This window comes from Phacochoerus africanus, chromosome 2, assembly GCF_016906955.1.
Source record: "Phacochoerus africanus isolate WHEZ1 chromosome 2, ROS_Pafr_v1, whole genome shotgun sequence".
In the NCBI taxonomy this organism is placed as follows: domain Eukaryota; kingdom Metazoa; phylum Chordata; class Mammalia; order Artiodactyla; family Suidae; genus Phacochoerus; species Phacochoerus africanus.
In genome coordinates, this window is record NC_062545.1 from 270,768,447 (window position 1) to 270,781,057 (window position 12,611).

The following is a 12,611-nucleotide window of genomic DNA, read 5'->3' on the forward strand; positions in this document are numbered from 1 at the left end:
CAGCGTATCTTGGCTGTTTCTAAATATTAAAGGTTTTTTTTTTTCCTCATGATTTTGGTGTTTGTTTATAATCTTTGTAAAGTGCGTTATGACATATATAAAATGATACACTTAAAAATATATATATAATTAAATCACTTTGTAGAAATTAACACAACATTGTAAATCAACTCTACATCAATAAATGTTAAAAAAACAAAATTTGCAGAAAAATGTAAATAAACTGTAATAGAAAAAACAAAAACTTAAAAAACAGAATTTGATAAAGTAGATAATTAGAAAGAAATACCTTTTCTATATTTCAGTTAGCAAGCAGTTAGAATATATAATGAAAAAAATTCCACTTATAAAAATATTTAAAATACCAAATGCCTATAAATAAGCATAACCAGAAATGTATAGGACCTGTACAAATAAAACCTAAAAACTTTGTTGAATGCATCTATTTGACAGGCCTGGAGCAGTTACTGTCTGCTACTCAGGTTTCCACGACAGATGCAAGAAGAAGGCATCCTTGCCCTTTCTGTCTGTCTGATTGTGGCAGCCCAGATTGAATGGAGGAATACAGGGGGAAAAAAAAGAAAAAAAAAAACTTTGTTGAGGGATGTAGAAGGGGAATTTTTACATAGCTGGGGAGACGTGGCATTTTACTAGATGGAAGACGGATTACTATAAAAAGCTATAAAATGCCAGTCTTCTCCCAAGTCATCTACAAAGTTAACACAAGTACAAACAAAAAGTTAGCGGAATTTTATTTTTCAAATGAAATGATTCTAAAGTTCATCTGGATATACACACAAATTAGAATCACTGAGAAAGTTTTGAAAAGAAAGATTAATGAGGGTTTTCTTGTAAGATTACAAAACATATTATAAAACTATAGTAATTAAATCAGGGAGCTACTGGCAGAGGAAGAGACATGCATGTCAATGAATTAGATCCAAAGACAATAAAATTAATTATAGCAAAAGACAATTCAAATCAATAAGGAAATAATGGGATTTTTTTCATAAATGATCTGGAGATATTAGAGGAACAACTGGGAAAAATATAGAGCCCTACCTTTAGTGAAAAATAAATTCCAGAGAGATTAAAGATTTAAGTTATTAGAAGAGAATTTATTTTTTTAATTACCAGAAGAAAATCTTGGTATTTTTTATAATCTTGAATGTGGAAAAGATCTTTCCAGTGACTCCAAAGGCCAAAAAAAAAAAAAGAGCTATATTTAACTACACAACATTTAAAAATATTTGGCACATCAAAGTATTCCAAATGGGCAAAAGACACACTCTAAGTTGGAGGGAGCACGGATATTTGCTAGATACGTGACATATATACATACATGTCTCTCACGAATCTAAAAATATCTACAGACAATTCACAAAAGGAGAAGTGAAAGTGGTCAGAATGTATAAAAGATGCCCAACCTCACCAATACTCAAAAAAAGGCAAAGTGGAGTTCCCGTCGTGGCGCAGTGGTTAACGAATCCGACTAGGAACCATGAGGTTGCGGGTTCGGTCCCTGCCCTTGCTCAGTGAGTTAACGATCCGGCGTTGCCGTGAGCTGTGGTGTAGGTTGCAGACGCGGCTCGGATCCCGCGTTGCTGTGGCTCTGGTGTAGGCCAGTGGCTACAGCTCCGATTCCACCCCTAGCCTGGGAACCTCCATATGCCGCGGGAGCGGCCCAAGAAATAGCAAAAAAGACAAAAAAAAAAAGACAAAGTATTCAACACTAAGATCGTATGGTTGGCTTATCAGATTGGTCAAGATTCAAAAGAATGATAACACCCAGTGCTGGCAGGAGTCTGTTAGTCAGCTTCCAAACGAGGCAGCATGCGTTGACAGCCTCTTAAATACATAATCTTTAATCCAGTATTTCTGCTTCTAGGACTTTGTCATAAAGATAGACAAGGTCCATGCACAAGAGGATTCAAGGAGACACCATTTATAAATATGTGAAAAACTGGATACAGATAAAAGTCTAGGAGATGGATCAATCACTGCGCATCCATCCTAAGCGGCATTAACAAGCATGAGAGAGAGCTTTGTGTGCTGATGTGGAACCATGTCCAAGATTATGGCTAAAAAAGTAAGCAAGCAAATGCCAAGCAGTATTTACAGAATGAATGTTTGTAGTTACGGAAAATATATGTTCATATTTATATGCATAAAAATTCTGAAAAAAAGTTCCCCCAAACTGTTAATAGTGGATGGTAAATGGGATATAGCTATCTGAACTTTTAAATTTTTTATCTTATTTTTTTTTAATTAAAACAATAGGAGTTCCCGTCATGGTGCAGCAGAAACGAATCCACCTAGGAACCATGAGGTTGCAGGTTTGATCCCTGGCCTCGCTCAGTGGGTTTAGGATCTGGCATTGCCATGAGCTGTGGTGTAGGTCGCAGACGTGGCTGGGATCTCACGTTGCTGTGGCTGTGGTGTAGGCTGGCAGCTGTAGCTCTAATTCAACCCCTAGCCTGGGAACCTCCATATGCTGAGGGTGCAGCCCTAAAAAGCAAAAAAAAAAAACAAAAAACAAAAAAAAAACAAGAAAGAAAGTTATACTAAATATACATGTGTGTATTTTCACATGGGAGAGCCATCAAAAATTAGCAGATCACTCAGTAGCACAAACAACACGACACCATACTAAAAAAAAAAAATACACCTGTGGGGGGGGTGTGGGTGTGTCTTTTGTCGGTATCTGGCTTATTCACTGTTTCATCTCATTGCTGGGCACAAAATTGGGGCTTAATAAACATTTCTTGGATAAATAAAAATGCACATTCCTGGAAGATACATCTTAATATTTTAAAAGGTGCTGGTCCCTGGATGACAGGATTATGAATGATTTTTATTGTCTTCTATTGTCATTTTTCCTGAAAGTTTCTTTAATAAAGAGATGTTGGAGGAGTTCCCATCGTGGCGCAGTGGTTAACGAATCTGACTAGGAACCATAAAGTTGCGGGTTCGATCCCTGGCCTTGCTCAGTGGGTTAACGATCCGGCGTTGCCGTGAGCTACGGTGTAGGTCACAGGCGTGGCTCAGATCCTGAGTTGCTGTGGCTCTGGTCTAGGCCCGCCGCTACAGCTCTGATTAGACCCCTAGCCTGGGAACCTCCATATGCCACAAGAGCGGCCCAAGAAATGGCAAAAAGACAAAAAAAGATAAAAAAATAGGGACATGTTGTGTGTTTTCCTTTCATTACTGTTTTTGATTAAAAAAAATAAGAATCAATCGTTTCTCCACAAAATGGGCACCTGACGGCTGGTCAACGGGCCAAGTGGTTGAGGTCTGGTGACAGTCCTGAAAGACAGATGGGAGGGGGTGCCAGACAGCCTGGCACATACTGAAGACCCCCTCCCCAGCATCCCTTCCCCACCATCCCCAGTAGGCATCGGACTCACCTGGAAGCTGATTAATAATAGTCCTTGCTCAGTCCCAGCCCAGACCAGCCCGCTCACCAGAGGTGGCCTGGGAAACTCCAGTCTGGAACCTCCAGAGCCCAGGTGGTGCCAGGACACAGGGCAGCCCACAGATGAGGGCGTGACTACCCTGCCCTGCTCACACCCCTGCACCCAAGGCCTCTCAGGACCTGGCCTCCAAAAAGGCCTATGAACCCTTGCCTCCCTGGAACTGCATTTCCCCCCACCTCCCACCGCAGCTCTTCCTGGAATGGGCCTGGCGCCTTTGCATCTTTGCACGCACAGCTCCGGGTCTGGAGTGTCCCCACTTTGCCTCCTGGCACACTCTTACCCATGGAAGCCAATCCTGGATGCATATGCACAGACACCCCACATTAACAGGTGGCGTCTGGAACTAGCCTGCAGCTGCCCTGCACCCAGAGTCCTGGGGGCTCTGCAACCACGCACTGCCCTGGACTCTGATCACCCCTCCCAACCCAATTCAGGGCAGATGGCCTGCAGCCCTGAGGCTGCTGCTGCCTGAGACAGGATGCGCTGGGTACAGCTGTAGAACTACCCCCTTGCAAACATGGTTACTGATGCCCAGGAACCACAACTGCTGACTCATAAAGGATTCTTACCCTTTAAGAAGCAACTGTGGAGCACCCCACTAGAAAATTAGCAATCTGCTTCCAATAAGCACACAGGATAGGGGTGGGGGCTTCCTGATCTGCAGGGACCCTCAACGACCCAGGAACTCATCCTGGAATGGAGGTGGGGTCCCGGCTTGGTCATGGCTGGTGGGGGCTCTGGCCCTCCTCCCGTGCCCTCACCTGGCCCGACCCCTCTCCCAAGCTGTCGTAGCTGGGCTGGGTACCAGGGTTTCACAACCTTCCTTGATTCCTTGCATCCTCCCAGCATCCTCATCATCCCACCTCGTTTCCAGCAGGAGAAGGCCGAACCCTGGATGACCTGGGGACAAGAGGGCCAGAGGAAAGGGCGACATTGGTTGGGGAGGGGAGACTGAGGGCCCTGGGTGGGCTCATCTCGGGCATGCCCACGTGCACATCCCATTTCCCACAGTGCCCTGGGGAGCAGCATCATTCTCTGGGTTCCCCATCTTCACCAACCCCCCGCACACACGCATACCCCATGGCAGGACATAAAGCGAGAGATGCAGGTCCTCCCTGGTGGGCTCAAGATCTCCAGCTCCACTTACTGCCCATCCAGCCCTCTGGTTCAGATCTCAGCAATTCTGGCAGCCTCTGGCCTGGCCAGAGGATTGGGGATCTCACAGGAGGAGGTACTATTGATTCTATCCTGGCTGAAGTGAGACCCGTCCAAGGCCTGGCCTCTGGATGTCAGATCCCACCTCTGCCACCAGCTGCCTAGCTGCTCACTTGTGTGGCCTCAGGCAAACTCTCACCCGCTCTAGCCTCAGTCTTCCCCTCTGTTAAATGGGCAGGATGCCTGTGTCTGCATCCCTGGCTCTCGTGTAGGTTAAAGAAGGATGTTTGTGGAAAGCTCAGCCGGTGCTGGCCCTGAGCGAGGGCTCCCCTCCCCTCCCCTCCTGCTTTCCTTTGCTCCACCTCCTCCATCACTTTGAAAGAGTGAGAATTAATAACAGAGAAGGGAAAGGAGGAAGAGAAGTCTCTGAACCTCACCTGGAATCCTCCTTGCTACTCCTCCCCGCCCCCGGGAATGGCATCCTTGGCCCTGGGGATGAGAAAGGAAGGATGCTCAGAGCCTGATGGGGAGTCAGAGAAAACACAGACAAGGGGGCGGTCGGGGCTGGGGAAGGCCCAGCTCTAAACCCCTCTGTGCTTCCGCTCCCTGTCCCTGTCCCTGAGGGGGGATCTCCCTGCCTGTTCTCAGCAGCCAAGCATGGTGGGGAGACCTCACCCAGCCCTCTGGTCCTTCCTGCGGGCCCCTTCTCCGCTGCCCCTCACCCGCTCACCTGGGCAAGTCTCTCACCACCCTAACCCGACAAGCTCCCCCTCCCAGGCCTGGGGGTCTTCCCACAGGAAGTCCCCTTGACATCTTAGCACCCCAAAAGTAAGTCCCCCAACCCTGAGGCCTACCTGGCACATGGTGGATCCCTTCTGCTGGGCTCTGCCTCCAGCCCCTTTGTTGAAGGCCCTTTTTCCTCTCTCCATGTGCCCTAGGGCTATAACCTCTCAGGTCCCCCAGAACCCCACCCTCCCGCTGCTGCACCCCTGCCCAGGCAGACGTCCCAAAAGGGCCCTAAGTGCCTCGGCCCCACTCCCAGCCTCGCTCCCACCAAAGCCCCTCTGGCCTCCTGACTCCAGGCGCATCTCCTCCCTGTCTCAGCTTCTCCATCCAGCGTCCTCGGAGACTCTGCCTTCTCTTGGCCTCCCTCCCCATCTGCAATCTGGTCCCCGCCCCCCCAACTTTCTGATCTTCACCGGGAATGTCCCTTTAGTTCTTTGCTGAATCCTGAGCAGCTGGAAAGGTGGTGCCTGGCACATTGAATAAGTGCATGAATGAATGAGTGAGGGAAACAGCCCAGCAGAGGAGAAGGGGCAGAGGGGGTCCGGAAGATGGGCCAGGAGGAAAGGCCACCAGGTTCAGCAGAGGGGGTGTCCCTGTGCCAGCAGGGACACCCACAGGGCCAGAGAGGTTGGTGATTGAGGGTAAGGCCCTGGGAGCCAAATAGCACTGGATTCCAACCCTGACGCTGCCTTCCAGGCCTCTGCTTTCTCATCTGTAAAATGGGGCTAATACCCACCCCTGCCGCCAAGAAGGTATTTGTGGGGATTAAGCAAGCACATGACGCCTGATCGCTTCTGCCCAGGGCTTGCTCTTGGGGCCTGGGTGTATCTTCTTCTCAACACAAGCCTGGAAGCAGGTCAGAGTAGTGTCCCCCTTTTTCAGATGAGGAAGCCAAGGCCAGAGAGGTTAGGCGGTATGCCCAGGGCTGCAGAGCTCAGGGGGAAGGGGTGGGATTTGAACTCAAGCAGTGTGAGCCCAGAGCCAGTATTTCCAGCACAGCACAGCAGCTGAGCGTGTGCTCTGGGGGCAGTAGCACAGGGCTTACTCTCTAGGCTTTACCCAGAGATGAGTAAGAGGCAGTAAGGAAACCAGGACAGGGAAGGCTTTGAGCTAGAGAGCAAGGACACGCCAGGCTAGATGAGAAAGCCCAGGGAACCCCACCCTTCAGGCCGGGAGTCAGAAGGCAAGCAGGGGCCATAGAGAGCCAGAGCCGGTTCCTGCATGAGGCAAGCCCCCAGCCGCAGTGGACAGGGTGAGTGGAGGGCACCGTGTCTGGGGAGCAGATGTTTACACGCTAAGAAGACAAGGATCAGGCCTGGCTCACTCACCACTCAGCCCTCTGTGCCCCGCTTAGGGCCTGGCACACAGTAGGGAATCTATTGATAGGTGGGTGAAGGAATGAGCAAACGAACTAGGTGGCTGTGTTAAGACGGATTCCACACTTCAACCCAACAAAGTTCTGTTCTGGAAACTGTTCTACAGACACACGACCCAGTGATGTGTGTACAAGATTCTTCCATGCAGCTTCGTTAATAATAACAAGTGACAGGCTGGAGAAATAAACGCAGGCATCTGCACGGTGGAATATTAAGCAGTTGGGAAAAGGAGAGGACCCCTCCACAGTGACATGGAAAGATCTTCGAGATATAGAAAGCAAAAAGGGCAACGTGGAGATCATGTGCGCCACGTTTGGCTTTGTTTGCACCTTAATTATAATCACATCTCAGCGTATTCGTGGAGTTCCCATCATGGCGCAGTGGTTAACAAATCCGACTAGGAACCATGAGGTTGCGGGTTCGATCCCTGGCCTCGCTCAGTGGGTTAAGGATCTGGCATTGCCATGAGCTGTGGTGTAAGTTGCAGACACGTCCCGGACCCTGCATTGCTGCGTCTCTGGCGTAGGCTGGCAGCTACAGCTCTGATTCGACTCCTAGCCTGGGAACCTCCATATGCCGCAGGTACAGCCCTAGAAAAGGCAAAAGGACCAAAAAAAAAAAAAAAAAAAACGCATGCACAAAGAAACTTGGGAAGAATACCTGAGAAGCTGATGGCAGTGGTTCTCTGTGGGGGTGGAGGTGGGAACGTCACTGTTCTGGCCATAACTAACTTTGAATCATGTGAATTTTTATGCATTTAAAATAATCAAATTAAGGAGTTCCCATCGTGGCACAATGGTTAACTAATCCGACTAGGAAGCATGAGGTTGCAGGTTCTATCCCTGGCCTTGCTCAGTGGGTTAAGGATCCGGCGTTGCCGTGAGCTGCGGTGTAGGTTTCAGACGCTGCTTGGATCCCATGTTGCTGTGGCTCTGGCGTAGGCCAGCGGCTACAGCTCCGATTAGACTCCTAGCCTGGGAACCTCCATATGCCACAGCAAAGAAATGACAAAAAGACAAAAAAATAAAAATAAAATAATTAAATTAAAAACTTTTGTAATGGGTTCTAGAATGAGGCAGGGTCCGTGGAGAAGACTTGGCTCACCCAGTGTCTGGCCTAGGGGAGCTGAAGCCTGGGACTCGCAGCCCTGGATGCACCACGGAGTGTCCCTCGGGCCCCTAATGGGGGCTGGAGCGGCTCACACCCCGGCCCAACCTGGGCGGAGTGTGTTAGCTTCTTGCTGGGCCCCTGAAGTGCAAGCAAGGAAACTGAACACAGAGAAGGTGAATCCTTTGCCTGCCTGGTTTCTGGTATGAAGTAAACGTATAGGAGCCCCTGTGCCAGACTCAGGGTAGGAGTTCCATTGTGGTGCAGTGGAAATGAATCCAACTCGTGCCCATAAGCACGAGTTCAATCCCCGGCCTCGCTCTGTGGGTCAGGGATCTGGCTCTGTGGGGAGCTGTGGTGTAAGCCGCAGATATGGCTCAGATTCCGCATTGCTGTGGCAGTGGCATAGGCCAGCAGCTGCAGCTCAGATTCACCCCCTAGCCTGGGAATGTCCATATGCAGCGGGAGTGGCCCTAAGAAGCAAAACAAACAAACAAACAAGCAAAAAACTCCGGGTTGCTTTTCCACTTCATTCATTCATTCATTCGATATTCCCCGAGCCCCTGCTCTCTGCCAGGCTCTGGACCAGGCCCTGGGGGACGTGCATGTAATCAGAGGAAGCCAGGGAGGGACACCTTGGGCTGGGACTTAAAGGACACGTTGGAATCCATGAACAGGAGCTGGGCAGAGGGACCAGCACCAGCCAAGGCGGGGAGCTGGCTGGGGAGAGGGGCTGCTGAGAATGCACCCTTGCCTCGCCCTTGCCCTCCAGACTCAGCCTCCGAGCAGAGCTGGGGACCAGCCCTTTCCACAAGCACTGGATTTGGGTGCCAGGGGCGGGTCTTTGGGGAGCCGGTGGGGGTGGGGTGGAGGGTGGTGGCAGCTGCCTCCCCGGTCTGGCCGCCCCCCCTCTGGCTGGGCGATGGGCACGGCTGATAGCTGAGAGGCCTCGCTGTCTTCCCCCACAAAGTTCCTTATCGGCAGGATGCGCCGTTGCCAGGGAGCCTGCTTCAGGCCCTGCTCCAGCCGTTGCCGGGAGGATTATCAGAAAGATTTGAGTCTTTTTAATTAAATCGGAGCTGAATGCAATTCCGTGCCCGCCCGCTCGGAGAAGCCTATTCAGTTTTCCTGTCGACGATGCCGATAGCTTTGTCTCCCAGGCCCCGCTATCAGGCTACCTATCTGGTCACAAGGCGGGTACCCCAGTCCCCAGCGTGACAGCTGCGGACACCTGGGGTGTCAACCCCCTGGGCGCTGGCCTGAGGGCTCCGGGGAAACTGCCCTGGGCCAGGCCAGAAAAACAGGCACAGGGGACCCCTCCGCTCAGCTTTAAAAACCATCCTCATGGGCCCTTATACCCAAACTCACACCTTTGGAGCCTTTATTCTGTGCCAGGGGTCGTAGCTGGCTGTGGGTTCCCCAGGCTGCAGCCCTAGAAGGAAGGTTCCACTAGCATTCCCATTTTACAGAAGGGAAAACAGAGCCCCAGGGCAGAGTGACTCACCCAGGTCCGCACAGCTGGGAAGTGACAAAACCAGAATTTAAACCTCGATCTTTCTAACTCCCAAGTTTCTCATTTTCACTGCCACATCTACGACTCCGAGTGCCCAGCCCGGGCCTCCCCCAGTCTCCCAGCCTCCCCCTCGCCAAGGCCTCCCGGGCTCCAGGCAAGCTCCCACCCCTAGTGTCACGACACCCACAATATGAACAGCCAGGGTTTTCGGAGCCATCACTGTGTGCCAAGCACCCTCCCTCGTTGTCTCTTTCAGGCCTTGCCCAGCCTCAGGGGGCAGCTTCGGGTTCTGCTCAACTTCTTGATGCAGAAACAGAAGATTTGGGAGAATGAGTCACAAAGCCAGGCAGAGTCCTCCTCATTGAAAGCTGGCCATCTCAGCCTCGCTCCTCCCCAAAGGAGGCCTGTGTGGGCCTGGCACAGCCTGGGAGCTGGAGCCAAGTCAGGGTCGGGGCTCAGGGGCTCAGAGTTGGTTCAGGCTGTGGCCAGAGGACAAAATTAACTCGATAAATAACGTGGGCAAGCGGGGGTGGGTGTTCTTTTTAGAAAGCCTGGCAGTTCTGGGCACCCACGCCTGCGTGCTGACTTTATAGAGCTAAGTTTTAATTGCAGGTCCCACACCCTGGCTGCAGCCGCCCTACAGAGGAGGATGTGTGTTCTTTTTAATTAAATCTGTCTGTTATCACAGCTTATGGTTATGAAAGGAGGCCCATTAGTGGCGCATCGGCTGCTGGGAAACCTCTGGCTGCATTGGACACACAGCCCCAAGAAATCCCCCGGGGGGCCGGAGTCCCTGACCCTTCCTCTGTCCACGCTGTACCACCAGGGAGAAGCTCCGGACAGCCCCTCGCACTCAGCCTGACTACACTCCAGACAGGCACCTGCCATCCAGAGCCCTTGCTAAGCAGGAAGCCCCTCACCTCACGCCAGAAAGTGGAAGGAGCTGGGCTCTGGGGTCAGAGAGAGCTGGGCTGAACCCTGACATGGCCACTGGTTTTCTGGGTGATGCCAGTAAGTTCACCTCGTTGGTCATGGTAGCGATGGGCTGGCCCATCTTAGTGGATAAACTATGAGCTTTAAGAGCACAATCATACTGACCACACACAACACCCTAAGAAGTAGGGGGTATTGTTATACCCATTGTGCAGATAGGGAAACTGAGGCTCAGAACAACTTACTGTGCGTCCTTAGGGCGGAGCTAGGATTTGAATGGATCACTGCCTCAGTTTCCCCGCCTAGAAATGATCCTCAACTGGGAATGGGGGGCTTCAGATAGTCCCCAGAGGGCGTGGAATGAGACTCAGTAAACGATGGTTATGTTTATTTGAACTTGGTATTTTAAGTATAGGAGTGGCTAGTGCCGTGATTATCCAGATGAGGAAGCTGAGGCTTTGGCCCCCATCGCCCATTGTAGGGCCCTTCAACATCATGTGGACATCCCAGTGGTCTCCTTATCAGGGCTCCTGCTCTGATCTCATGCCTTTCAATCCTGTCTCCCCTGAATACCCAGAGCAGTCTCGTCATATCACTAAAATAATGTACATTTGACTTTCACTTGATTATAAAATAAAATCAAGGTAAACATGTAACAGAAGAATATAAACAGAAAATCAAAGGAGTTTCCACTGTGGTGTCGTGGGTTAAGAACCTGACTGCAGTGGCTTGGGTCACTGCAGAGGCATGGGTTCAATTCCCAGCCCCGCACAGTGGGTTAAAGGATCTGGCTTTGCCACAGCTGCCATGTAGGTTGCAGCTGCGGCTCGGATTCGATCCCTGACCCAGGAACTTCCACATGCTGCAAGTGCAGCCATTAAAAAAATTGTTTCTAATTAAAAGAAAATTAAAAGCGCCTGTAATCTAATGCATTATCTATTCAGATTAATTTCTTTCTGTCATTTTCCTGTCTGTCATTCATTCATTAAGTAAGTATTTAGTGTGCCCCTACACTGTGCCAAGCCTTGTGCGTGACACTGGGGAAATAGATAAGCCCGGTGCCTGACTTTGGTGAGCTCAATGTAACGGGATAAGATGGATATTAAATAGGCAAGAGCATCTATGACGTTGAACCCCGAGTGCAAAATGTGCTGCAACACATATTTGAAGGATTATCCTCCATGACAAAGTGGGATTTACTCCTGGAATGCAAGGATAGAGCAACATATGAAAATTGATCAGGGTAATACCACACATTAACAGAAGGAGGAGAAAAAAAACCACATGATCCAAAAAAAAAAAAAAGATTATATCAATTGAAGCAGAAAAAGCATTTGACAAAATTCAATATTTTATGATTTTAAAAAAACCCACTCAATACACTAGAAATAGAAGGTAACTACCTCAGCATAATAAAAGCCATGTTTGAAAAACCCACATCAAACATCATACTCAATGATGAAATATTGAAAGCTTTTCGTCTAAGATGAGGAACAAGGCAAGGAAGCTGCTTTTGCCACTTGTGTTCAACCTGGTAATGGGAGTCCTAACCAGAGCAATTAGAGAAGAAAAAGAAATAGAAGGCATCCCACTGGAAATAAAGAAGTAAAGTTAGGAGTTCCCATCGTGGCTCAGTGGTTAACGAATCCAACTAGGAACCATGAGGTTGCAGGTTCGATCCCTGGTCTTACTCAGTGGGTTAAGGATCCGGCGTTGCCGTGAGCTGTGGTATAGGCTGCAGACGCAGCTCGGATCCCGCATTGCTGTGGCTGTGGCGTAGGCTGGTGGCTACAGCTACGATTGGACACCTCACGTGGGAACCTCCATATACCGCGGGAGCAGCCCTAGAAATGGCAAAAAGACACACACACACAAAAAGTAAAATTATATCTGTTCACAGATAACATAATTTTATATGTGGAAAACCCTAAATTCCACAAAAATCATGCACAGAACTAATAAACAAGTTCAGCCAAACTTGTTACTAAGCAGCAGGATACTAAGTAAATACAGAAAAAATCAGTCGTGTTTATGTACACTAACAATGAAGAATCCGAAAAGGAATTTAAGAAAACAATTTCATGTACAACAGCATCGAAAAGAATACAAACCTTAGGAATTAACTTAACCAAAGAGGTGAAAAACTTGTACAAAAAAAAAAAAACTACAAAATCTTCCTGAAAAGAAACTACAGAAAAATAAATGAAAAGACATTCCATGTTCACGGACTGGGAGAATTAATATTTCCAAGATATTAAGACTATC

General features: G+C 49.3%; 1 non-coding gene across 1 annotated transcript; it reads left to right on the top strand.

Annotated features, from left to right (window-relative positions):
* Positions 1-436: 436 nt before the first annotated feature.
* Positions 437-570, top strand: LOC125121755 (small nucleolar RNA SNORA31). The gene has a single exon (XR_007133619.1). It is a non-coding gene; the product is annotated as a small nucleolar RNA SNORA31 (small nucleolar RNA).
* The last annotated feature ends 12,041 nt before the right edge of the window (positions 571-12,611 follow it).